The following is a 24908-nucleotide window of genomic DNA, read 5'->3' on the forward strand; positions in this document are numbered from 1 at the left end:
TTGCTCTTGCTGCAACTATTACATATAGCTCTTCCCAGGAAGGTCAACTAAAACATCCAACACCTTACACTGTGATGACAGGTACATTTTCTTGGTTCTACTGGTGAATTGTGGAGGATATTCGGCCAGATTAGGAAAACACAAATGTTTATGCTGCATAAAGGTGTGCCATTTTTAGGCTATAGTAAGCTGAATTGCTTGATAATAACTAAATATAACTGTCTGGGGAAAGGCTTTATGGCAATTTTCAATTGTTGGCTGTCAACCTCAAATCAGTCTCACATGCAGAAAAGGGCCAGGGTAGACAGTAGTCTATTCAGGCTGTAGTTTGCAAAGTAAAATCTACTCAGCATGTTAACTAGTTACCATCTAGACTGACGGGATGACTAAACTGACAAGACGACTAGCTAGTTGATTTTGTAATCCATTTATTGGGCTATATTCCTCTTGCCAACGTAGTATGATGTGTCGGGGTAGAGAATCCTTCCAAAGATTTGAGAATAATAATAATAATAATAATAATAATACCCTTTTGGGTATTAGCGTGTTTAACTGTTACCATTTTGTCTGAGTTGTATGCTTCTTGGTGCCTATGTTAGTTCCATCTGTTAGTTTAGCATTATCTGTCCACTGTCAATGTCTTCTTTATTACCAAGCAATACCTGCCTTCTGGTTCCCCCATTCTCAGTATGTGAATGTGTATGTCTGTTGGTAAACTAATAAACAACATTCTCCTGGGGTTGTGTGGTGTATGGGTCACAGGAGATTAAAAGACTGAGCTTTTGCCTTTCTATGCCTCCTTCTGTGCTCAATCAACACATGGTGTCAAAAGTGGGATTGGGCATTTACGCTGAAGCATGAAGAAAGAGATCCAGGATGGGGAGTGGGCCATTGTGAAGACTCATTGGTGCTTGGAAAGACTGGCACGACAGAAGCCGGAGCCCTCCAGAGTTGGAGGTTTCCCGGCCTAGTCCAATGGCTCCAGTGCGCTGCAGCCTCGCCGTCCTCCAAAGACCAAAGGTACCACTGTCTACGTCACCTTACTGCCTGCTACGGATACCGAGCCACTGCTGCCCCCTGTTGCCACTGCCACCCGCAGCTTTGCCTCAAACACCACCCAAGATGCCCAAATACAACGGCATAACACAGCTCCATCTCGCAACTCCAGCTAGCGGCATGGCACAGCGGCGAGGAAAGAAGCGGCCACTCACCTAGCCCTGGCACTGGAGAGAAAGGCATTATAGATGGTCCTCTGCCCAGGCAGAGCAGCGGGATCTGCAGGCCCTGACCCGGGACACTAGAGAGGCAATTCGAGCAGCAACTTATCACTGATCAGAGCAGGGAGCCACCAAGCAGGGGAAAGCCTGGGCACCTTCGCTGCAGATTTGTAGCTGCACACTCAACAAGGTTACTTGTAGATCCACCCAGCTGCCAGAATCGGACCTTCAAGGCTGGAGTATTCAGAGAGGTCTGTGGGCATAAAAAAGACAAAAACCACCATCTGCCCCGTGTCCTGTGGGCACACCGGACAGCAGTCCAAGAGTCCACGAAATGCACCCCCGAGGCCTTGTGTTCGGGTACAGGCTCTGGACTCCAGTGAATTTAATGTTTGGGCCTTCCCCTGAGGGCAGCTGAGTTGACCAGGTAGGCCAGTTTTTATAAGCCCCACTCAAGGACTTTGCCCCTGATGTAGAGGTATAGATGTTTAGTCCCGAGCAGAAAAAGGGTCTTGGACCTTCTGGGCTCCTTGGCTCCATTTGAGAGACTCAGAGGTGCAGGAACCACCTCAGGCTTCTACTTCTCCCTTACCAGCCACTGACGCCAGGTAGGTCATAGCAACAGCATTAGCTTCCCCAACACCTCAAACTTTCTGTTGAATACTTGGTTCGTTGGGGACCACTAACCCTCTAGGTTGGGGCTGTGTGATGTGTTGGGGTAGTGAATGCTTCCAGCATACAGGAGCTGGGACTGTGGTGGCTCCCAGCATTCCGTGCGTGCAAAAGACCATTCTGCTTTGAAGTTTGTAGTGTTCTGTTCAAGAATGAAGTGTTTTATGTTTCCCTTGTGTGTCTGGTGTGTAACTGCTACCATTTCATCTGTTTTGCGTGGTGTTTGGTGCCTGTGTTAGTTCTGTATGAAAGTTCTGTACTAAAAAATTGTTTTAGTAATTACAAGTAGTACATGTCTACCTCAGTAGTACATAGTGTTGCCACCTGTCCCGGTTTTACCGGGATTGTTCTTCTTTTTTGTAGCCTGTCCCGGAATATTTCTAAATTCTCCCGGGACACGGAATGTCCCGGTTTTTCATGGGTTTTGTCAACATGAACCATCCTGATCATAAAATATTTTTTACTGCGCGTCCATACACTCAAAATATGCGCTGTATCTCATTGTGCTCAATCTCTCTCTCGTGCGCAGAATGCACGGCCACTAGGGGTGTGACGTAGCGTAGCCTATCTCGCAATTCAACGGAGGGCGTGTGAAAGATGAAGTTGAATCGCTTGCTGCAAGTTACTGTAACTAGGTTCTTCTGAATAGAAACAACGTTGACATGGGAGGGGAGACCGAGGACGAGGATGGCACTACTGGGACTGACAGGCCAGTTAAAAAGAAAATGAAACGTAACACTTGTTTTAATAATAACTGGATGAAAAACGAAAATTACTCCAAATAGTTAATACCCACCCCAGGCGATCCACTTTCTGCTACATGTTCCCTATGCTCAGTTAAGATTCTCGTTAAGCATTAAGGGATATCTGCTTTGGATGGCCATGCTAAAACAAAAAAAACTCAGAATCGTGTTCAAGTTACCAGACAAACCAGAGACCGCACTACTTTTTAGTTTGTCCAACTCTTGCCATACAAAATTGTTTCCCTACAGGGTCCAGTATTTCAGTGCCTCCAAAGGTGTCAAGTAGCCTATGGCTTGTTAGAATTGATGATGACCCTGACGAATCTAGTGAAGCCATATTTAAACAAATAGTGACTATTCCTGAGAGCAATGGACTTTCAATCAACCAAATCAGTGCATATGGTGCAGATAATGCATCAGTTAATTATGGGTGGCACAACAATGTCTTTCAGAAACTCAGAGCAGCTAACCCACTCATTGTGAAGGGCAATTGCGAGTGTCATATCCTTAACAACACTGTGAGGTCACTGATAGAGGTCACTGATAGTTGCAGCAAAGGGAAACACAAAATATAAATGGAAGACCAGGTAAGAAAATGATTACATCCAGAAGGTCTATCTGACAGATGCATTAAGTAGCCTATAAGAGGCTATGTGATGCCAAAGTATGTTAAAGGCAACTCTAATGTCATCCCTCTACTCATGTGTTTAGCCGAGAGGTAGAGAAGTCAAGCACAAGCAATGCACACACCAGTATCTAAGGAATCAGGGAAGCTGTTTCCTCTCATGAAAATACTTGATGTTTAAAATATTCAGTGCATACAATCTGCACAAAAGACAATTCTGTCGCGTTGGTCGGATGTCTAAGGGACATTTTTGTTCATGCAGGTGGGTCGTGGTATGTCGTGTCATCGATATGTCCAGGTTTTTTGTCAGACACAGGTGGCAACCCTAGTAGTACATCAGTGTACTTAAGTGTAATTTAAATACACTAATTGTCACTAATTCTTCACTGGATGTTTAGTAAATTCAGATTAAGTATACTACCCCCAGAAATCAGTTTTCAAGAATATGGTCAGACCAAGGCACATTTAATCAAAATGCTAGTTCATATTAGAACTCTTAAAAACACTTGCCAACATGTTTAGGCCTAGGATCAGGCCTTCATCAGGGCAAGGGCAAACATTCAGTGTCACAGTCCATAGGCTATATCCTACTCCAGCAATTAGCCTCTGATATGCTTCAGCTGGAGTGGGCGGCGTAACCAAACAGCTGAGAAGTGCACAGTCTAAAAACATCAACCAGAAAACAAAAACACAAACAGTTAGAAAATATCAGTGATAAATCCAGTATGATGACATTGCTAACAGACTTTAGATAAAGGGAATGGGAAGAGGACTTTGTGTTCCATCATTGCAATAGGTTTAGAGATACAATTATCTGGTGGGCACGATACATAGATTACATAATTATCTGGTGGAGGGGTACAGAACAAGAACTATTGTCATTTCATGATTACCGGTATTTGAATGCTGCAAATCCTAATGTAAAGCTATCTTTTGATATATATATTTTTTTTACCAAAGAGCACTTTCAGACTACTTAGGAGATGTACTTACTAGAATAACGCCGTAGCCTTCCATCCTATCCTTCTAAATATACATCAGTGTTTAATTATTTGTTTAGTTGTGTGCTTTGAATGCTTTGAATGTAGCCTAAATTAAATTTTAGTGGATTTTCAAAACAGCCCAAGTTCACTTCCTATGAAGCTTCGCGGTAATTAAAAAAAACATGGCGGACAATAGCAGTGGTTTCTGGCAACTCCAGCCCCAGCAGTGAAAATGAAATGTAAGTATTTGTAGCATAATTGTCATGTTATATGTTTTCACTAAAATGTTGTAGAGATATGTTTGATACATGTTGGTCATAATTGTGTGTTGTTCGTTTGTAACAGATCAAATTGCCTTATTGATAGCTAGCAAGTTAATAGGCTAAGTTCAGCCATTCAGTTGTATGGGACAACGTTAGGGAGTTTTCTCGGTAGTTGTCGCCATTTAGTTATCTTTCAAAGTGGCAACAACAGCTAGCTACATTGTGACATTATTTGGACAACTTTTACAAAATGCAGAACTGAAGAGAATTAATGTGGGAGAAGTGTTCCTAGTAGGTTAACTGTCAACTGTCAAGCTTTGGGATATGTAGCACTGAACTGAAGCCGAGAAAAAACCTTGCAGTTGTTCTGATGATTTGGAAACCTTAACTGTTCAATATATTTCAATTATAACTTATTTGGGTCTGATGGCTCCTTATCACTATTCAAAAAGCACATGTTGTGCAGGGTAGGCACAGCAGGACAAAAACTACTGGTACAGTGTTCACTTCACCTGTTTACCTGTGTACAGACACAATCATAGTTTTTAGCATAACCTACCTATTTAGGAAGGACCAAAGATCTCACGAGTAGTAGGGCCCACATCTTGTCATTATGTGCATGCTTAATTTCCATTAGCACATATGCATTGTCAAACATACATATGTTTTTGTTTTCTTTCACTCAAGGGTCTTCCAGGTACCAGCCAAGTGGTTGATACAGCTTCTGCACATATTCTTAGTTCAACCTGTCAACCTGGACATCATGGATAGAGCCAGGCAGACCACTGAAGATATTTAAGAAGAGGTCTTTCTGGTCATGGATGGACTATCGTTACGTTGAGTGGACAGGACACCTTGTTTGTTGCCATATATATCGGAAGATACATGGCATAAGGCAGGAGTACCTGACAGATGGGAGAACCCTGCCTCCAGCCTCAAGCTCATCATCAGAGGGAAGGTGCACTGCCTGTTTCTGAATGCTGAGAATTCCCTCTGCAATTTGATGGACAATTCCATGGACAGTTGTCATAGTGCAGGTAAAAAAGTTATCAGACTGTTACATGTAGTGTGGAAGAGATGGGGTTGCCTGATCGCCGCACAAAAACACAAATCCAACTACTATCCCTGCAGCTGGATTGCACAAACTATTCAGCACTTTTGAAATAACCCAACAAAATGACAGAATAGCTTCATCTCAGCCTTATCTCTCAGGTAGACAAAAATGGCCAGCATTGTACAGAGTGCACCCCCACAATTTAAATTGTGTTCCATTCCAATAATTTCTACTGCTAAAGCTAAAGCTAAAACCTCTATCTGGCCTGTAGTCTGAAACTGTGTGTGACCTACAGACAGATCTAAAGACTTTCATGCGGATCCGGTCCAAAGGTATTTGCTACCTTGGATTTAATTGGCTGTTGAGCTAAAATATTAACAACCTTTGGCAAAACCAAATCCGAATCACAGACTGAATCTTAAAGTCCATGAAACACCATGTGGCCCTAGTTTTTGCGATGTGTCTTGCACCATTGCCATTTTTTTTGGACGATTAAGCATGTTGCAGTGGAACATGATAGTGAGCGAGATCACTCTGATTGGCTGTTCAGATGATTCGACTGATAAGTTCCTTGAACATGGAACTGAACAGGAAAGAGCTGAGCGAATTTGTTTTAAATCAAAGGTTTAATTTATCTCGACACAGATAAAGTCCCTTGAGCATGTCGATGTAGTATCCCTGATTTCAGCAATTTGGTGCGGTTTCTCCTTATTTTTTGCCTCCGCCTCTTCTTCCACAACCAAAATAAAAAAGGCTGACAATGTCAGCACCATTTGCAACTTCTTATCAGACATATTCTCGATTAGAAATAACTATATTACAAAACTGTCTGTGGTGAGCGAGAGTGGTGAAACGGAGGTAAGCAAACACTGCTTTGTTTACGGTTTGTACATCTACAGTCCAAGGTCTTCCGGTTTCCCTTTTTGAATGACTAAAACAGACTACCGCCTCCTGCTGGTATGGAGAGTTATTCCCTCTAATGCAGGTGCAAAAGGTATGTGCTAGTAGGTCGTTGGTTGTAGTCTTTACGGTGTGTTAAAGTGCAACTTGTTTGCTACGTGAAGCGGCGCAACAGTCGGCCTTCATTGTTGATAGTTCTTTGATGTCAGTTTCCACATGCAGGCTAAAGTTCCCTATCTATCCATGTGTGTTTGGCTTTATATGTGAAATACTTGTAGTAACTTTTAATTTATTTTACAGCTTGTAGGCCTATTTGCTACAGACTAGTGCCGCCATCTGTCATGCTTTTATTTAGTAAGGCACATGATGCTGTCATTGAAATTGTATTGACTTGTTTTTCATACAGAGCACACACACGCTCAGTAACCTTTTTACACACACCCAAATTAGTTGGTCCTCTTCATACCGTCTAGATTACATTATAATTCTAGATACAGTAACATCTGACATTATAATATTCCAAAAACACTGAGCTAGAACCATCTCATTAAGGTATATAAGGAGCATGGGCACACAGTCAGCCTGCAAAAAAGTTTGGCAACTGAAATTAATGACTGATTTGGGTATCATTAAAAGATTGAAAATATGACTAAATTGAAAATGACACTAAATGTGCTTGCTGTAAATGCTTACCGGGATCTTCTGGCACATTGAGAAAACCATCTTTATTGTCTGACTTCTAGAGTGCGAATCCACTCCTATGACTGACATCATGGATATCCAGTGAATGGGAAACTGACCAGATCCCATTGTGCTGCCAGCTGTGAGTAATATGCACCAGAGTCTATGCAACTTTATCTGTGGGAGAGGTCTCAGTAGCTTGCCATTTTCACATTTTATGACACTTTTTCTTTGTTTTTATTGTTTGAAAGGGAAATTAACAGAATGACACGATCTGCAGATTTGGTTGATTTCGGGTCATGGTGTTTTACGGAAATACTTACAGTTGGCTACAGCAGAACCCATCACCGTTAAAGAGATGGCAGAGAATATCCTCCCCAGTTTGACTGTTCGGCTGCAGTCTGAAAATATCAGAGGCAGTAAGATCAACTCAGATGGAGTTTGAGCCCTTCAGATCACAAGTTTTCAGTTGTCTTTTGCATCATTGCTATAACTACCTTTCACTGCTCTGATCCAGGATCTGTGTGGGTTTTAGTGCCTCTGGAAGGTTGTAGAAATTAAAGAAAAAAGTGAAAGGTGCTTTTGACACTCACGAAGGGTGTCAACAACAGTAGCTTACCTGTCAAGTTGCTCATCTCCGTGTAAGTTAGCTCTCCTACGTGTGTCACATCTGCTACTCTATGCCTGCAAGACTTCACAGTAGTCCTCCAACTGGAGTCAGGCTTCACTTTCTGCCTTAATGCAGCTCTTCATGGGCTGCTGGGGAAAAAAAGGAAAGAACGTTCTGGAACAGAAGTCATTTAAAAACATTTTGGAAAACCATTTCTGTGTGTCTTTTGTTCTCTTCATCAATCATATTATGTCTCCTGCCAGGACGCACTGTAAGCTCCTTTCCCCCAGTGCATGCGTAAAAACCACATTTTAACTGTGTGTGTGTGTAATAGTCGCCTGTGTCAGCTCTCTCAGGCTGAAGCGCCCTGCCATAGATGGAAAATTAGGCATATACTGCTGTACAGTAAATCTTATTGTAATTCACAAAGCTTGCATTACAAATCATTGGCTCAGAGTAAAAGAGCCCTGGCTTTTGTGTGTTCCTGCCTGTGCTGTTGTGCGTTATGCTTGTGTGCTTGCTCAAACAGACATGATCACTGGCCTTCTGACATTTTCATTTTTGTGTAAGAGACAATAATTCTTTAATGCAATAATTAATTTGGCTATTTAACCCTCTGAGCCAACATTCCCTCTCTGATATGCCGCACAGTACTTGTCCTCCCTGGCCATATGGGGAATGAGACGAACTGGGGGTCTGGTGAAGTATGAAGAGTGATGTTGCAGCCTTTAAGTGCCTTGTTTGGATGAACTGCCACAGTGTTAGTTCAAAGATGTAGGTGTTTGGGCTGCAAACAGTAATTAATATCGTGCTGCCTTGCAGACCAGGCAGGTCTGCTGCTGCACGGCACAGATGACTAAACACAAGGGGGCTCATCTGAAAGAATATTTTACTGTTTGGAGCCTGCAGGTCTCCTCCTGAGCACAGGGCTTATGCCACTGAGTCCAGTGAATCAGCCTACCAGTCTCGTCTCTCCCCCAACGCATCTGCTCTTTATCTGATTTTCTCATTAAACTCAACTCATGACTTTATTGTACAGAGTTTGGCTGAAGCGCTGCACTTTTGTGTGGGGATTTCAGTTTGATCTGTTCATATTTTCATTTTATTTTTTGTCCTTTGTGTAAGTTATGAGTTGCAGTAGCCAGGAAGTGTGTGCAAAATAGTGAATTTCTTCCAAATGAATATCTCTCCTTAAGAATGTCTACATTGACCTGTTTGTAAGTAACCATATGTTTCACCTCAGGGAGCAACTGGAGGAAGGTTTGGAATAGGATTTTTTTTTTGTGCACATTTCTCACATTTTGGCCTCTATTTAAGGATAAAATGTCACTACAATAGCAGACATGTTTTATGACATCTCTGAATTGGTTGTGATACCGGGCCATTTGACGTGCCTATATAGGCAAAGGTGGTCCAGACCTAGAACACCTTGGAGGTGAAGGACTTAAGAAATCTTGCTAATTTCACAGATGGTTTAAAATAGATTAGTGCGGAGTACCAGCTCCCCGAGATAGGCAGACCCACCAGGCTCCTTGTTCCTCTGCCAAAACTCTTCTCTGAGACTCAGAGGTGCCTTCCAAAAGTCCTGCAAGGTTAAACTCTAACTTCTGGATAGTAAAGCGGTAGCTGATTCATGAGACAGTAACCTCACCCCTCTCTCCCATTTAGCTCCCTCTATATATGATAGCTATCAAGTGGTGCCTGATTGATAAGGGCCTCTGGTATTTGGAAATATTGCAATTTGGGATTCAGCCTCCTATTGCTAAGGGCTCACATTTGTGAGTATTGAAGGGTAGATTTAAGTGATCTACCATGCTTAAGGTTTTCCTTCTTTTTCTGAGCTCATTTAGAATTTGCTGTAAGAAACCATTATCTCTTTTGGTTTACTGCTATCCTTGTGTATGCTGGCCTCGGCTTTATTCAGGGACCTTGCTAGGATTGTTCGCGGACAAGGAGTTCAGAGTCCTTGTGCTTTGGAAATGAGATCTTTCATTTTCTATCAAAACAATGGCCTAAGAACACAAAGCCTCTGGCTCGGCGTGGAGCAGAAAACCCAAACCAGTTGGCTCACAAGGCCATCTTTAATTGTTTAACTTTCCCCTCGCCCCATCAATCGTTCAGCGTATTGTGTCTGGAAGCCAAGAAACAGAGAAGAGGGGGGAGAAAGGGTGAAGCTGAAAAGAAGAGTGAAGGAGACTGTGTGGTGTGCGGACGAGGCCAAGCCTGCTGACAGAGCCATCTCCAGACAGAGGAGTCCAGACACAGCTCTGGACAGGCTCAAAGGGCCCAGCTTGGAGTTAATGTGGGAACACAATGGGGCCGGGTGAAAAACTCAACATGTTTTTGTTGAACTTGTCATTCGCCAGTACATAGCTGTAAGGAAAGCCTAGGAACCATCTGAATGTTGTTTGTGCTTTTCTAATGCAGCATATTTGGGTCAGTCTTCACAGGGGCTTTTATGAGGAGCCTGTTAACAATGGAAAGACGTTTTTCGGAGTGACACACACCCTGGCGCTGGCCAAACCCTCTTGGACCTGCCCCATCACAAACCAGCTTCCAAAAGGCTGACCTCATGCCTCAGTGGGATGCTATTAATCAGATCCTTTCAGCAGCTATCAGGAAAACCACCACAATAAACAGCCACTTTTGGACTGGCCTGATTTTAAAGGGGAAGTGATGGCAAGGACAGTGTTACTGCAAATGAACCTCTGTTTTGAGATGTTTTAGATGGTGGTCTTTTTGGTGTTGGGGGACTCGACGTAGTTGCCAAACTGGAAGTCACACAGTTGTTGGAATAAATACATTTTCCATTTTTCAAATAAATTAGGAGAGTAGAGAATCTGTATTGGTGTGTGGTGTGTGCACGACTGCTTATGAATATGTGTGTATTTGCCAGGCTTTATCAGTGTATCAGTTTAGTTATGCTCATTTCATTTGTTATTGCACAAAACTCACCCACATGTTGAGAATTTCCAAGCATGGTTGTTGGGCACATTGGTTTGCTAAATGAACTTTTGAAAAATCCACACGGGACAATATTTCACAAAATGTAATTTTACATACTGTTTCACATCATTGCATCTCCTCCGTGTATTTATCTCTCAAAGCATTTGACTGCATTTCTTTTGGGAAGAATGAATACGTAATGGATATTTAAAAGCATCCCGACTCCCTCTGCTTTTTTGAAGAATTTAGCAAAATAAAGGTTCCTATGTAGGCATGTGTTATTATCTCAAAGCCATCACTCAGTTCTCTCATGCATATGTCAATTACTCAACCACACCTTTATGAATATGTAAATGTGCTCAGAATGCCTCATTAATTAGTAATTCATACATTTTTCACGAACTCAATACATTTCCAATGGAGTCTGATGAATTATCACTGGTAAGTAGAGAAAACTGAATACATCTTAGATTTCAATGTTTCTCTAAATCGGTTTCTTTAATAGTGAGTGTTTGGTGGCACACTTCAGAGTGATGGAGACGTTAAGGGGCTGTTTTTCAGATTCTAGTATTGATATTTGTAGTGTGAGGTTGACGCTTGGCTCACGAAATGAAGGCATTAGAGGGAGGGTAGGAGATGTGGATGGCGTTTCCAGTGTAAACCACGAACACGCTCTGCGTAAAATCGACACAAGGTGAGCCATGTTAGGTCAGGACTGTGGAGTCAGCCTGGACAGCAGAGGCGTTGAATATTACAGGGCTCAGCATCTGGTCCCCATATTAGCATTCTGCCCATCCACAGAGAAATCATTCATTCCTTTTTTTTCCCTGCCTGCCTGTTTAGCCCTTGTGTGTCTGTAATATATTCATTACAGAGACCCACTTGATCTTATTAGTCTTTGATAATCACTTGAATTAAACAGACAGTGTTTGCTTAGGGGACCCCCAGCTCTCGCAGAAAGACAAATGGAGACATGGTCTTGACCTGTGTTTGCGTAAGGTTTGAAAACAGAGGGGAAAGGTAGTTGAGTGATGGGGTGGGTATTGTAATTTTAAAGGGACTCCCCATCCACACTCCCTAGATGCGCTCTCCCTTTCTTTTCTGTCTTCCTCTCTCTCCCATATACACACACACTCGCACAAATGAAACTGTGTATGTTTTGGGATTGCGCTGCAGTAAGACATCAGACACGGCGAATACGATACACTAGAGTGTTGGCTACAGCACAATCCAAAGCCATGAATTTAACATGAAAGTGGAGGCGCAGACAAGTGCAAAGGATTGCCACCTATCTGAGGGGAGATTATAGTCTACTACCTCCTGGATGCAGTCACTTTGTTACCGGCTCCCCATTGGCCCAGGGAATATATTTATGTAAATGGCAGTGGGACTTAGCTGTAAACACGAGTGTGCTCTAAGGAAAAGCCGCCTAGGGACCCAGGGGAGGGGGGTTGGGGGTGTTAAAAAAACAAAACAAATTTGCCGTCATGATAATATACAATGTTTCACAACTCAAAAATGTGCAATGTTAAATCATTCAGCAATGACATTTTAGTTAAATTGTATTAGTTTTAAATAACAGGGTAAGTAGGGGGTTGGGGTGGCTGACAGATTTAGATACTGTGCTTACATGTTTCTTTCATGGAGAGATACGATCGGCTGGGACTGGGCTGAATGTAGGGTTGCCTGTGGGGTAACACATGGTGAAATACAGTATGCTTGGGCTAAAATGAATTTAAATGTAAAGCTCTGGCCTTGTATACTGTATTAGAATAAGATGTTGCTGAATGCTATAATGACGTGTGTCCACATTTCTGGCAGGTGCGGGCCAAAAATCAGACCGAAGCAGTTGGCGTGACAGTGATTTCTCGCATGGCATTGCATGGGCTGATGCATGGTGACAGATCGCAGAGTGGTCTTTGTTGGGGTGAGTGTTTGCGCGAGGTCAAAGGGTGAAACAGCTGCTTTACCTGCTGCACTGCAGCGGACAGGCCTGCGTCTTAGCAACAGCTGCTCCTGTTCAGGAAGACATACGACTGCATTGCAGGTAGGGAACACCACACAGAAAAAAAAAAGACAGACGCATATTTCACTGACAGCTCGCTGGCACAGCCTATCACTGTGCTTAGCACTGAGCTCCCTGACTGCTGATGGTGAGGTGGGATCTGCAGAGGAGCAGACTTGGAATGATGAAAATGAGATATGAAATTAAAACATACCGCTGCAAGAGTCATTATTTTTTCCCCTTTGCAAATTTGACATATTAAATACATATTCCATACAAAAATTTAATTTGAGCAAGCCGTTTGGATTTCAATAATCACAACACAATCACACTGGTGCATGTGATATTAAATATTTATCTACTTGTTCCTCTAGGAATAATAGGAGATGGGGAAAAATCTGGAAGATATTTTCTGATTTTAATTATTTCTTTTTTTTTGTGCAAAGCCTAAAATCTGTGCCACGCATTAGATTTATTTTGTGATCAGTGGTATAATAACATGCTGGAAATGTGTAGATAGAGCAAATTCGTTTTAAGAAAAAAAAAGAGATTAGATTAGAAGTACAGGACGTATGACATTGGCGGTGTCCAGCAGTCTGCCAGATGGTCTGTGCAAATCTCCATCTCTTCATTTCTGTCTCTCTTCCCTGCCCTCCTTGCCTCAGATTCCCGCTGAAAAGATTGACACACTAATAAACTGATGTTAATTAGATGTACTTTGAAATTCCTCATTCTGCTCCTGAACGTCTCACCATTCTGGAGCTGGTGGCTTATTAAAACATTTGCTGCTCTTGGGTGATCTTCTTTTGAAACCGAGCCTGACCCTCTGGGCACAATTTATTTTTATTTCAAAAATTATTTTTACTAGCAAATTTAGCATTAGTTCAAGAGAATTATAAATCATTATTACATGGGCAGACACTTCAAACATTTAGTCAAAAGCTTTCTGAGCGAAGAAGCATCAAAGGGGGTGCTAAGGCAGATGACTGCTCGACTGGCGTGCCTCCATTCATTAATACTCTGTAGTGAGGCGAGCTAATACTGCAAACATGCCTCTTTAACTACAAGAGACTACTGTTTTATTAAAAGCCTTTGTTACAACCAGGAGGAGGTGCGCCATCAATATTGCATTAGAGGAAATGCCAACGGCTTTTTTTGTGTGTGAATTGAAACACAACAATGACGGGGAGGTATCAACACAGAATTTTGGCGTGTTTTGTGTAGTTCTTCTAAGTACACATGTGTAAAGTTATTTCTTAATGTGTCATTTAGATGTGCTATTTATATGTGGCATTACATCCATGAATCACATCCAATTATTCTAATATTAAAATATAACATAACCCTACTAAATGGGATTTCTTGAATATGAAAAAATAGCATTCAATTAATTTGCTGTGTAGAAATTGTATTGTAATGTGAAAGTAATTTATATAAAACACAATTAATAAATGAATAGTAAACATGCCCCCTTTTAATTTTCAGCCTTGAAGGAGTGTATGTGTGTGTGGCTGCCTTTATGTCCTCAGGTGTATGTGTGTGTGAGTAACTATTTTCATTTGCTCTAATATACTCCTCTGATTACATGCTGGTAACCTTGGTCAGGTAATTGTGCAGATCCAGGCTAATTTGCAAATAATGGCTTTGTTGGAATCCTGTTTTGGCCCAGAGCAGGGCCAAAGGGACAGAACTCAGACCAGCACTAATTACTGAGGTGTTATGCCTCAGTTTTGTCTCTCAAATGCAATTGAACCACATATGAAAACAGCCAGGCCTCTTAGTTACCCTCAACCCAGGGTGTCGAAGCTTTTGATTCCCCACCCGCTTCCGATCCTCTGTGATTTGAATCCATCTCATTAATGTCGGCTCCACACATGCACTAATTGTCTAGTTGAGATTGTATCGTATGACGACTTCTTCTCGGTGAGGGTATTGACTCAGTCCCCAATGCAAGATATAAATTGCTGCCTTGCATTGTAGAAATGCAGAATTCTTTGTGGTGATCAATATATGATTATTACCTTCATGCTGTGCAAATCAGGCATGGTTTAGGATATTGGACGGAACGTGTCGACATTGGCTTCTAATAACCAGTTGGTTAAAGTAATTGGCTTTTCTGACGTGAGGGGTTATTAGATGAAGTTAACATTAACATTAGCAACACGTTTTTTGTGAGAGTCTGTGGATTTTATCCTGGTTGAGTAAATTCCCTTTACGCAGAGTCAGTGAGAGCAAAAATAGCCATGAGAAGTTCATTTTTAATCGGACATCACAGTAAGTCATAGGGGTCCTAAACACTTACCAGATCAAGAGAGTGATCATATATTACCATTGACAGTGTGGCGAAACGAACTATAAAATATTAACAATAATCATAAAACCTGCCCTGTCAGCTTAAGAAAAAAAAGGCCCCCAGAAACTTGGCGGATATAATAAATGTAAGTGTAGTGCTGAGCATTTCACAGGATTATGGCCATTCTGAAATACTGTAAAATGCATTGCTGCATGCTCTGGATATGTAATTGAAGGTAGACGTGGAGAGCCCAGACATAAAAAATTTGAAATCAGATTTTTAGATTACTTTAGAAAAAATAATTTGTCGTTTTATTGGCTTTTTAGTTAAGTATGTTTCATTTCAAGAATTGGCAGCCATGTCCATTGTGGTTTTCCACTGAATATATGCTTAGGCTTCTCATGCTCATGTCTGCAAAACTCATCTGATGTCTGATGTGAAAGGATGACCAGTCTTTAGGAAACAGAGGCAGAATTAAAATGTATATCTATGTCTAAATCAGATCATTTGCAAATTTGCAGCACTAAAAATCTGGTGAGATCAGATTAGATCTTCTTTTTTTCTTTCCTTTCTGAATCTCAGGTTCTCTGTTCAAGTAGAATGTTTGAATGCAATCTGTTTTGTATTATGGCTGGTTTTATACATTCTCAGGTTGTCCACTCAACAGTAATGCAAGTCTTCCATAGCTTTGCTCAGTCTTTAATGTGACTTCCACAGCTGAGGGTATGCAGTAATGGTGTGTGGTTTGAGTGATAATCGCTCAGTCTTCCACTGGAACGGTTGTCATCATCGGAGTCTACTCCTACTGGCTTTCCCATCCACAAACATGCCTGTTGTTGTTGTTGAATTTGTTGGAGGGTATGTTTTGAAGGTACAGATCTAGCTGAAAGGATCTAAGTCCACAATGACCTAACTCTTGGGTGGGAGGGTATTAGTCCATCAGTGCCATGCAGGTTGACCCACTGAAAGTTAGATTCTATCTGCGACAAATGCAAATGTCTTTCTGTTATGGCTACATCCACACTAGGCTGGGTAAATCTGAAAATTGTATTTATGTAAAAACTTTCTCCGTCCACGCTATTGTTTTTGCACCTTTTTCCAAATGTTTCCGGTGTTGGATAACAGCGTTTTAGTGTGGACGGAAGGGCATCCCTTTTTGTGTCTAGTCGGAAGTGTGTGTGATTGTTTATCACTTTGTCTGTGTGCTGTGTAATATCGGGGATAGTCCGTTGTGCTAGTTTTATCTGTCCACCGTCAATGTCATCCTTCTGTGAAGTATTCCCGGCCCTCTTCTCTTCACATTGATATGTGTTTTTCCTGCTGGTGGCTTTCAAAATAAAAGTCTTCCAGCCAAATCACAAGAACCTAAAGTCGCTACACTGGTGTCAGAAGTGCTGTAAATGACGATGTTGGAGAAGATTGAGGAGCTCATTGCACGGCTACAGTGGGAGGGGTCACAGCCAAAGGTTTATATTCCAAGAGCCTCGATGAGGCTAACCATGGTTGTGTCCCCATCCCGGGCTCACAGACAGAGCCAGCGTTCCCCACCCAGGCCATAAAGGGAGCATGGGGAACCCAGCACCGCCACTCCACCGGAACCTGACGTGTGGTCGGCAGAGGAGACGGGGGTCCAGTACGCCTTTGCCCTAAAAGGCAAAGCCCTGCATATTCTCACTGACAAGAGAGTGCTGCAGCACCGGATTGGCCGTCAGATCTTTGCTGATGATGCCAGGGACAAGCTGGTTGACCACCACTAGGGTTAGAGATAGAGCCTGGGTGCCTACGCTACCGACCTCGGCAGGGTCTCCACACAGGGTCCACCATTTAGCTGGTCCGCCCAGGAACCCTGCCTGGGACGTAGGGTAATTATCTTAAACTGAAACTAAATACGAAGACTAGATGACATTTTAATAGTAATTAAACAATTATTCCAAACTAAATATAAAATTAAAACTAAAGGGAATCTCATAATGATTACGAAAAAACTAGATAAAAAAAAAGATAAAATAAGAAAAGACAGAAAAGAATTATCATTTCAAGACGGCAGACGTATATCCATTCAAGGCGGTTGGTGTCACACTCCCAAAATCCTGTCTAGCTATAGCTGACAACCTTAAAATGGTGACATAACATGTCAGGTAATTCATGAAAATAGTCCTTATTATTAGGTAAAGAAGTCAGAAATGTCAGGGAGGAAACATGAGTCCTGTATGAGAGTATTTGGAGTTTAATTGTGAAAGCAGTACAAGTGAATTTATGGTCAATTCAGGTAACAGCATCAAAGGCATTCATAGAAATCAAAGGGGGAAATTTCCCAAATCTCAAAGTTTACCTTCAAAGTTACCATTGATGTAGTGAGACAGAATATTGAGTGACGGACGTAACCTATTGGCAACAATCCCAGCCAATCAACACAAGGCCTAAGGGGCACGGAAGGGAGGGGTGTAATTTGATTGGCTGTTGAGCACAAATATTAACAACCTTTAGTGAAACCAAAAGTTAATCATGGACTGTATCAAAGAATTTTTTTTGTTATTGATAGTAGGGGTAGAAGAGAGTACAAGAATCGATATAAGAATGAATTAGTATTAACAGTTTTCTTTACCCCTCAGCCCTTCTTAAGCAAATATGAATAAATAACAAGACAGACTTAGTAAGGACAAAACAACATAAGTATTGTATACTCAATTAAAGGTTTACAGTATTTGAAAAATATATTAGTACTACCTTGAAGAGTGAACTTGACTTTCTTTAGATTCAAAAAGAATATGATGTCCTTAAACCACAGAGATGTAGAAGGGGGCTGTGGCGATGTCTGGTCAAGTAGGATCCTGCGCCTTGCAAACGGAGGCAACAACATCAGTGTGTGTCTATTAAGATGGTGTGGATCAGGTGATACACCAACAATTGCAAGCAGAGAGCATGTTTCCAATTTGACTTCAAAAATATCTGAGAGGCCTAACTTGAAATGACGTCTGAATTGGTACCATACTATTAAAGAAGCACAGTTGACTAGGTTGTCTGTGTAGGAAGAAGGAAATATTGAAATGGAAGTAGAACAGCAGAAAGAGAAGAAGACATGCAAGACCTTGCCTTGAGAACAACAACTTCTGGATGTTCACTGCCCAGTATTAATACATAAAAAGTCGACAAAGAGAGCCCTCTCAGTGACGTACAAAAGCAAGTTACCAGCATATAAGGCAAGCCTGTGCTCAATTCCCATACGAGTTATCCCTAAACATTAAGGCAAGGATCTCAGCGATATTGAGAGAGGCTCTAAGGCTACTGCAAAATTCAAAGGATAAAGTGGACAACCCTAGCAAGTTCCACGAGACAATGTGAAATAGTCAGATCTAATATTATTGTTGATGATAGATGCTAAAGGTGACATGTGCAAGAGTCGTATCCAGGATATGAGCATATCTCCAAAGCCAAACTTTCTCAGAAAGATACTCTCATTCAACTCTTTTGAAAGCCTTCTCGGCATCCAATCAGATTACTACTTCAGGGAATTTATTTATGTTTTTGGAATAAAATATATTTAAAAGGATTTGAATATTGAAAAATGACTGCCGGCCTATGATGTCAGAACCAGTCTGCTCGTCAGATATTATGCAGGGCAGAACACACTTTATGTGAGCTGTCGATAGCTTTGCCAAAACCTTCAGATCAGCATTGAGAACACTCAGGGGCCTATAGGAATTACACAAATGTGTCTTTTAGTAGAAGGGGGGGTTTACTTTAATACCACAAATAGAAGCAATGGGGTTAATTTGACATGAAATTTCTAATAGAATTTGGGGAGAAACCCATCAGGGCCAGGGCCTTTGCCTAACTGTAATGATTTAATAGAGCATACAATCTCATCTCAAGTCGTAAGTTCCGAGGAGCATCAATTTGCTCAGCTAATGTGGACTCAATTGTGGGGATATCCAAGTGGTCAAGGAATTGCATCATGTTATCAGAATTTCCCGGAACCTCAGACATATAAAGTGAAGAGTAGTAAGATTTAAAAATGGAATTGATCTCTACCGGGTCTATTATTAACGCTCCGGAGGAGCTCTTCATCTGAGGAATAGGTTGCGACACTGGAGTGCCAAAAGGTGACTGGCTTTGTCACCATACTTGTAATAGGAGTTGATCGATTGATTGAGACTGAAAAATTCCCCCCATCTACCTTTCCTAGTTTTATTTTGATGTGAAGCTTGTGAAATAATCTGACTTCTTAGATAAGCTTTTAGAGCCTTCCATAATAAAGAGTAGGATGTGCTATCTGTCTTGTTTATAATCAAGACATTTTCAATGGACGTAGAAATTAGTTTGCAAAAGGCTGGATCGGATAGAATTAAAAGGTAATGTCTCCAAGGGGGGTGGTTTGTATGGTGTGAGGACAGGATTATATCAAGGACCAAGGGAGCACGATCTGAAATGACAATGGGTATATATTCAGAGTTTCTGACCCTTGGTAGTAGAGAACCATCAACAAAAATGTATGGTGCACGTGGGAAAATAATGAATATTCTCTAGTTGGTTAAATCTCCAGGGATTAACATACCCATGCTGGGTCATGGAAGAGGGCGCAATAGTTCGAGCACTACACCGGTCCAGCACAGGGTTAATAACAAAAATGAAGTCCATAACAAATAATAATAAATGTGTGTTTAAGGCTGGGATCTGCATCAATAAGCAATCAATAGCAAATTCCACATTATCAAAGACAATAAACCAGTCTGATGCCTCAACATGACCTATGTAAACCTAATTCAAACTACCTTGCCCAAAAAGGGCGCTGTGTAGCGTGTTGGGGATGGGCTAACGAAACTTCGAGATGAGAGACTGTTGCATAGTCTCCCAGCATGCATCAGATGTTGTGTTGTTTGTGGTGTAGCAGTCAGATTGTGTATCCTTTGTGTATGCCTTTTGTATCTAGTCAAAGTGTACGAGATTGTCTATCATTTCGTCTGTGTGGTATGCTGTGTAATGCCTGGTATTAGTCCCTTGTGTTAGTTTTAGATTATCTGTCCACCGTCAATGTTATCATTACTGTGAAGTGTGCCTTGCCCTCACGCCTTCCCATTGATGTGTGTTATTCTTGCCTGTGGCTTTCAAAATAAAAGTTCCAGCCAAATTGAAAGCAAAGTTTTTAGCAGGGGCTTGGAGGATAGCTGATGGTTCATGCTGATGAGAGAGGGAGCAATCCAATCTGATTCCCAGCTGTGAAGTGAGGGTTTATTTTATGTAATCCAGAATTAATAATAGGCCTACTTATACAACAGTGGTTGTATAGTGGTTGGAAGACATGCTGGCAGATACTGACGTCCAAGCAGATTTGTGATTTGTGAACTTTTGCTGTATTATTATTACTCAAAAACAACTAATATGTATAGAAAAATATGAAAACATTTTCTCCTGGGCATCAATAGCATATTTTGATTTTTTTTTTTAGTGTTATGCTACCCCATACCAATGGAAGGGCATGTTTGCATTTTTTTTTTTAGATAGATCTTTCCTATAGAGTTTGTAGTTAATGAAGACATGCTGTTGAAACAATAATGATGGCTTCTTAGAACTCTTATGTTAGAACTTAAAAGACTCTCTGGCTTTGTAGAGAATATATTTCAGTACATCAGTGTCAACCTTGTATCCATAAAAGGGAAGTCTCGGGAATAAGAAAAAAAGAGCACAAGCGAACACAGTGCAAGTCATCTTAATTTTAGGTCAGCTTTAAACAGTATGATTATAATGCAGTTTTTATTCACCGACCAGTGAAATATTTGCTGATAAGGTTGTGAAAACGTTTAAACCAGAAAAAATGTAGATGTAGTTGTTGGTGTTTACAGATGATACATTCTGTGTTGAGGTTTATCATAAGCAATGTCTATTTTACCGTAGCATGCAATGATTGCATATACAGTACATAGCCTTTTTTATCCATGTCTCTCATATTTTTTACATTTATATTCCATAAATATCCATTCATGTATTATGTGTTTGAGAAGGTCACCTGAAACACCAATTGGGTTTGCGAGGTAAATGGTAAGGCCATATGTTTTGATCAGTGTATAAACAGCTGCAACTTACTGATGTATGCAGTGTACGCCTGCAAGATTTACAACAAAACACAGGTACAGTATTAATAGTCAGAGGGTGGTGGTCTGACCATTCACACATTCATAAATAGACATAAACACATACATTGTTTCACACTCATATAAGAGAAAACGTAACACAGGTATCTACACAGGAAGTTATTGTCCTGATTATAAGTGTCACACTTCAGAGTGAAGAATGTTAATGGCCATGAATAGATTTATCACATACCACAATAGCCATTTCTAAAGGTTTTACTGTTTTTGGGTTTGCTCATAAAAACTCTTTGCTACAGAGACTACGAGTTAAAGTGTGTTCTCCACAGTTCTTAGTTCATACATTTAGTATGTACAAGGGAAGTTTTTGCAGTCATTCATTATTAGCTTTACCATGCAACTTTAGCAAAGCAGCAACAAAGTTATTGGCAACTTTCTTCAGTTTCTCTCTGCTTTCTGTGGCATCTATCTTGTCCCAAATCCCATTCTCTTTCAGAGTCTTTAGCTCTGAAATCATTTTTGCAATGCCATTGCATTTCCCAATAGTAAGACATCTTGCACAAAACAAGCTCTGTGAGTCTGTGAAGGGGTAGCAGCTCTTTATTAGTCTCCTTATATAATGTAATAATATGGACTGTCCATGACAATGTAATAAAACGCACTGTACATGAGATTACTGTAGTAATATTTATGTACATGAGAAGCACGTAATATGACTTATTATTTCCATAAGTACATTGTAAAGAGGACACTTCATATTTAGTGGAGCCTCTACAATGATTACACATAACTGAACAGGAAACTGTCATAGAGGGTAGCCTGTTGTTTTATAAAAAGAAAAGCTAAGGTATGCGATCATTCACTTTATCTTGACACGTTTGACTCTTTTGCCTAGATTAATCTCTCAGAACCATTTAGTTAATCTAAGGCCGTTTATCAGGTCACCCATTTTACATTCTGAAACATTGTTTTGTTTTTCAGTGAAAGGAAATGTTTTGTCAGGCAAGAAAGCAGACAAAGGTTTGGCAAGGGTACTTGCAAATCATTCCATATCAAAATCGGTCTTATCCAGTGGGTGGAGTTAGATTTTGCCTGAAAATAGCCTTTTAAAGTTTTATGGTGGCTCTTCATTATTATGGCTTTTAGCTGCCTGGTCAAATAAGGAAACAATTACAGGATGTTGGCCTGGAAATTGTCTCAATTTGCCAAATAGATTTATCTTTATTTCAGTTGTGGCTGAAAACATTTGGGGAGTTAGGCCAGTATATTAACCAGAAACGTATGATGGTCCCAGTATTACGAAGGATATAATTATCAATTCTTTCAATCTGAAATTATTGCAGAGTCTGGTGATAATTAAATCCCTTCAAGTCAATCACCATTTTGTTGGGTTAATCAGTCTGAAAGTAAAACCAAGTGGCAACTATGAGGTCAAAAGGGTCTCTGTTTAAAAAAGACAGGAGTGTCTTAAAGTCTGGTCTAGGCTGTGCCAAATATTCAAAAAATCTTGGCAGAAATACTCAGGTTTTGGCAGGTTTATTAATTGAATGTCATGAACCCCTTAACCAAGTTCCAGCCATCGCAGCATTGTTCTGCTACTTAGTGTAAACCCTCTGCTTCCCCTCTTCGTCTCTGGTTCAGCCCAAAGGGATGTCTTCCATCTGCCAGCAATTCTGCAGGGTTTATATCAAAACCAGTGCTGCATCCTATAGTGAGTTTATCAAAAGGCAATCAATCTGCCAGGAAGACACATATTGTAGATTCACAAGGAAAATATATTCACCCTCTAGAAGTCAGTTTTTATTTTTCACCCATATATTTGCATGAAGATGAGGAAAAGTACAGTAGCTGAACTATTTGAAGTTTGCCATCCCTGCCATTGATCATTGGCGACTCACCTGTGTGCAGTGTCAGAGAAGATAAGAACTATTAGAACTAAATAACTGGGTTGAGTTCTTTTAAGCCCCAGGCAGGAGTGAGCCTCTGAACACCACCACACGACTTTGATTTAAAAAGACATTCATTAACATAGATGTGGTATGTTGCCATGACACCCTAGCTTTCAGGAAGGTTAAAGGATGCGTTCATCTAATAATAACCATTATTAACGACCCGTTTGACTAATGACATATGAAAAGTGCTTTATTGCTGATTAAAAAAGGACTGATCCTACTGATGCCACCAGTCAGATTGACTTTGGAAGTGGAAATGACAAATATACTCTTTAACAATGCTAAGCATGGTTTTAATCGTGGAGCACTTTGTAAGATTTATATTTCATTAAACGGGTTGATGGCGGTATCATCTGCATGGCAGCCCTAATTTGCATTTTTTTGCTCCTGTGACTCCCTATGTCATTTTGTCCATTACTAACAGAGAGAGACGAGGAAGCTGAAATGCAGGATGCAATACACAATAATTAAACCCTTTTAACAAGCCTTGTGAAACTGAGTGTCTGGGCTTCTTTCTTTCATCTCAGGAAACCAGGACAGACCGACAGGGAGAAACTGATGCCAAGAGCTGCCCAAGAGCCTCTCTTAAAGACATAGGAAGGGCATCAATCTGTCTCCAGAAAACTGGCGATATGTTTCATTTTTTTCCCCCAACCCCAAGAAAATACTCAGCAGATATGTCGGTGTGTCTTTTTCAACTTGTGAATTGTGACACACAGTCCCCGTTTGGCAGGCTGAACTTTGTTGAAAAGACTACATTTCCTGACAGCGCCTTCATTAAGACTGATGGAATGTGAACTGAAGCTCTATGGTTCCCCTCCATTGAAACCATATGTGCACTTTTTGTCAGTCTCTCTGATTGATACCGAAATGTTTAGACAGCAATTATAGGTATTTTCAAAAGAGATTTTTTTCCTCAAAATCAGGAAGATGCCTTTTCTTTGTTGGCCAGTTCTGAAAAAAAAATAAACCATCATGAGGCTCAATGTAATTTATTTGTGATATTTCAACTTTAAAATGTGCAATTCTGAAAACTGACACCTGCAAAGCCTTCAATTTAACATTTCTAGGTTGACAAAATACATGTATTTCTGAAAGTACACAAACAAGAATCCTTTTCTGTGAGAGAATGAGTTGAGTTTTTTTCTATTATAGTCTGCGAGTGCTCGCTGTATTGTCACTTGCATTTGGCTTTCATTATGTGCTTGCCCCAGGCGCCTGTCGGCCTGTAAGTGAGCCAGCAGTGATTTGGTTTATAGGGATCATATGGCAAGGAAACAGGGCTTGAAAGACACAACTTCGGGAACCATATTTGATGAATTCCCTATGATTTGAGCCCAGGTTTACTCTTTCCTGTTGTGAAACAGACACACTGGAGCACACGCGCCAGGGCCAGGGATGAGCGACAGAGAGAGAGAGAGCCAATTAAACGACAATACATGCTCTGTTTTCACACGTCTCCGATTGCATTTCCTATCAGGAGAAAGGGGGCTCTGTAAGTGATCCAACTGTGGGCAGGAAACCACACAGAGTGAAGGTTGCCTTTGTCATTAACAATTAATGTAACCGCCGCGACTGGGATCAGCTTCAGCTCAGAGGCAAACGGGACTTCATCAGGATTCAAATGTTGAGAAAGGAAGGGAGAGAATCGAGAGCAGACTCCTGCCTAAGACTTCTAGCAGACGCGGCAACGCTGAGAAACATCATAAAAGCCTGCACGGCTCAGCCAGCCGTCCACCACCAAAATGGACGTGGTTTCGGTGGACAGCAGAACAGGGGGAAGTTTATTCGAGAGGGTTTTTCTCCCTCTCCGGCCAGAGGAAATCACGTCACACATGCCAGTCTCACTGTCTGTCTGTCCAACCCTTCCCACCCCCA

General features: G+C 41.1%; 1 long non-coding RNA gene across 1 annotated transcript; it reads left to right on the plus strand.

Moving 5' to 3' along the window:
* The first annotated feature begins 3922 nt into the window (after positions 1-3922).
* On the plus strand, positions 3923-24908 carry LOC116220818. The gene is made up of 5 exons (XR_004163896.2): positions 3923-4479; positions 5191-5540; positions 7201-7280; positions 12516-12621; positions 23558-24908. It is a non-coding gene; the product is annotated as an uncharacterized LOC116220818 (long non-coding RNA).

Source organism: Clupea harengus, chromosome 6, assembly GCF_900700415.2.
Source record: "Clupea harengus chromosome 6, Ch_v2.0.2, whole genome shotgun sequence".
Taxonomy (NCBI): domain Eukaryota; kingdom Metazoa; phylum Chordata; class Actinopteri; order Clupeiformes; family Clupeidae; genus Clupea; species Clupea harengus.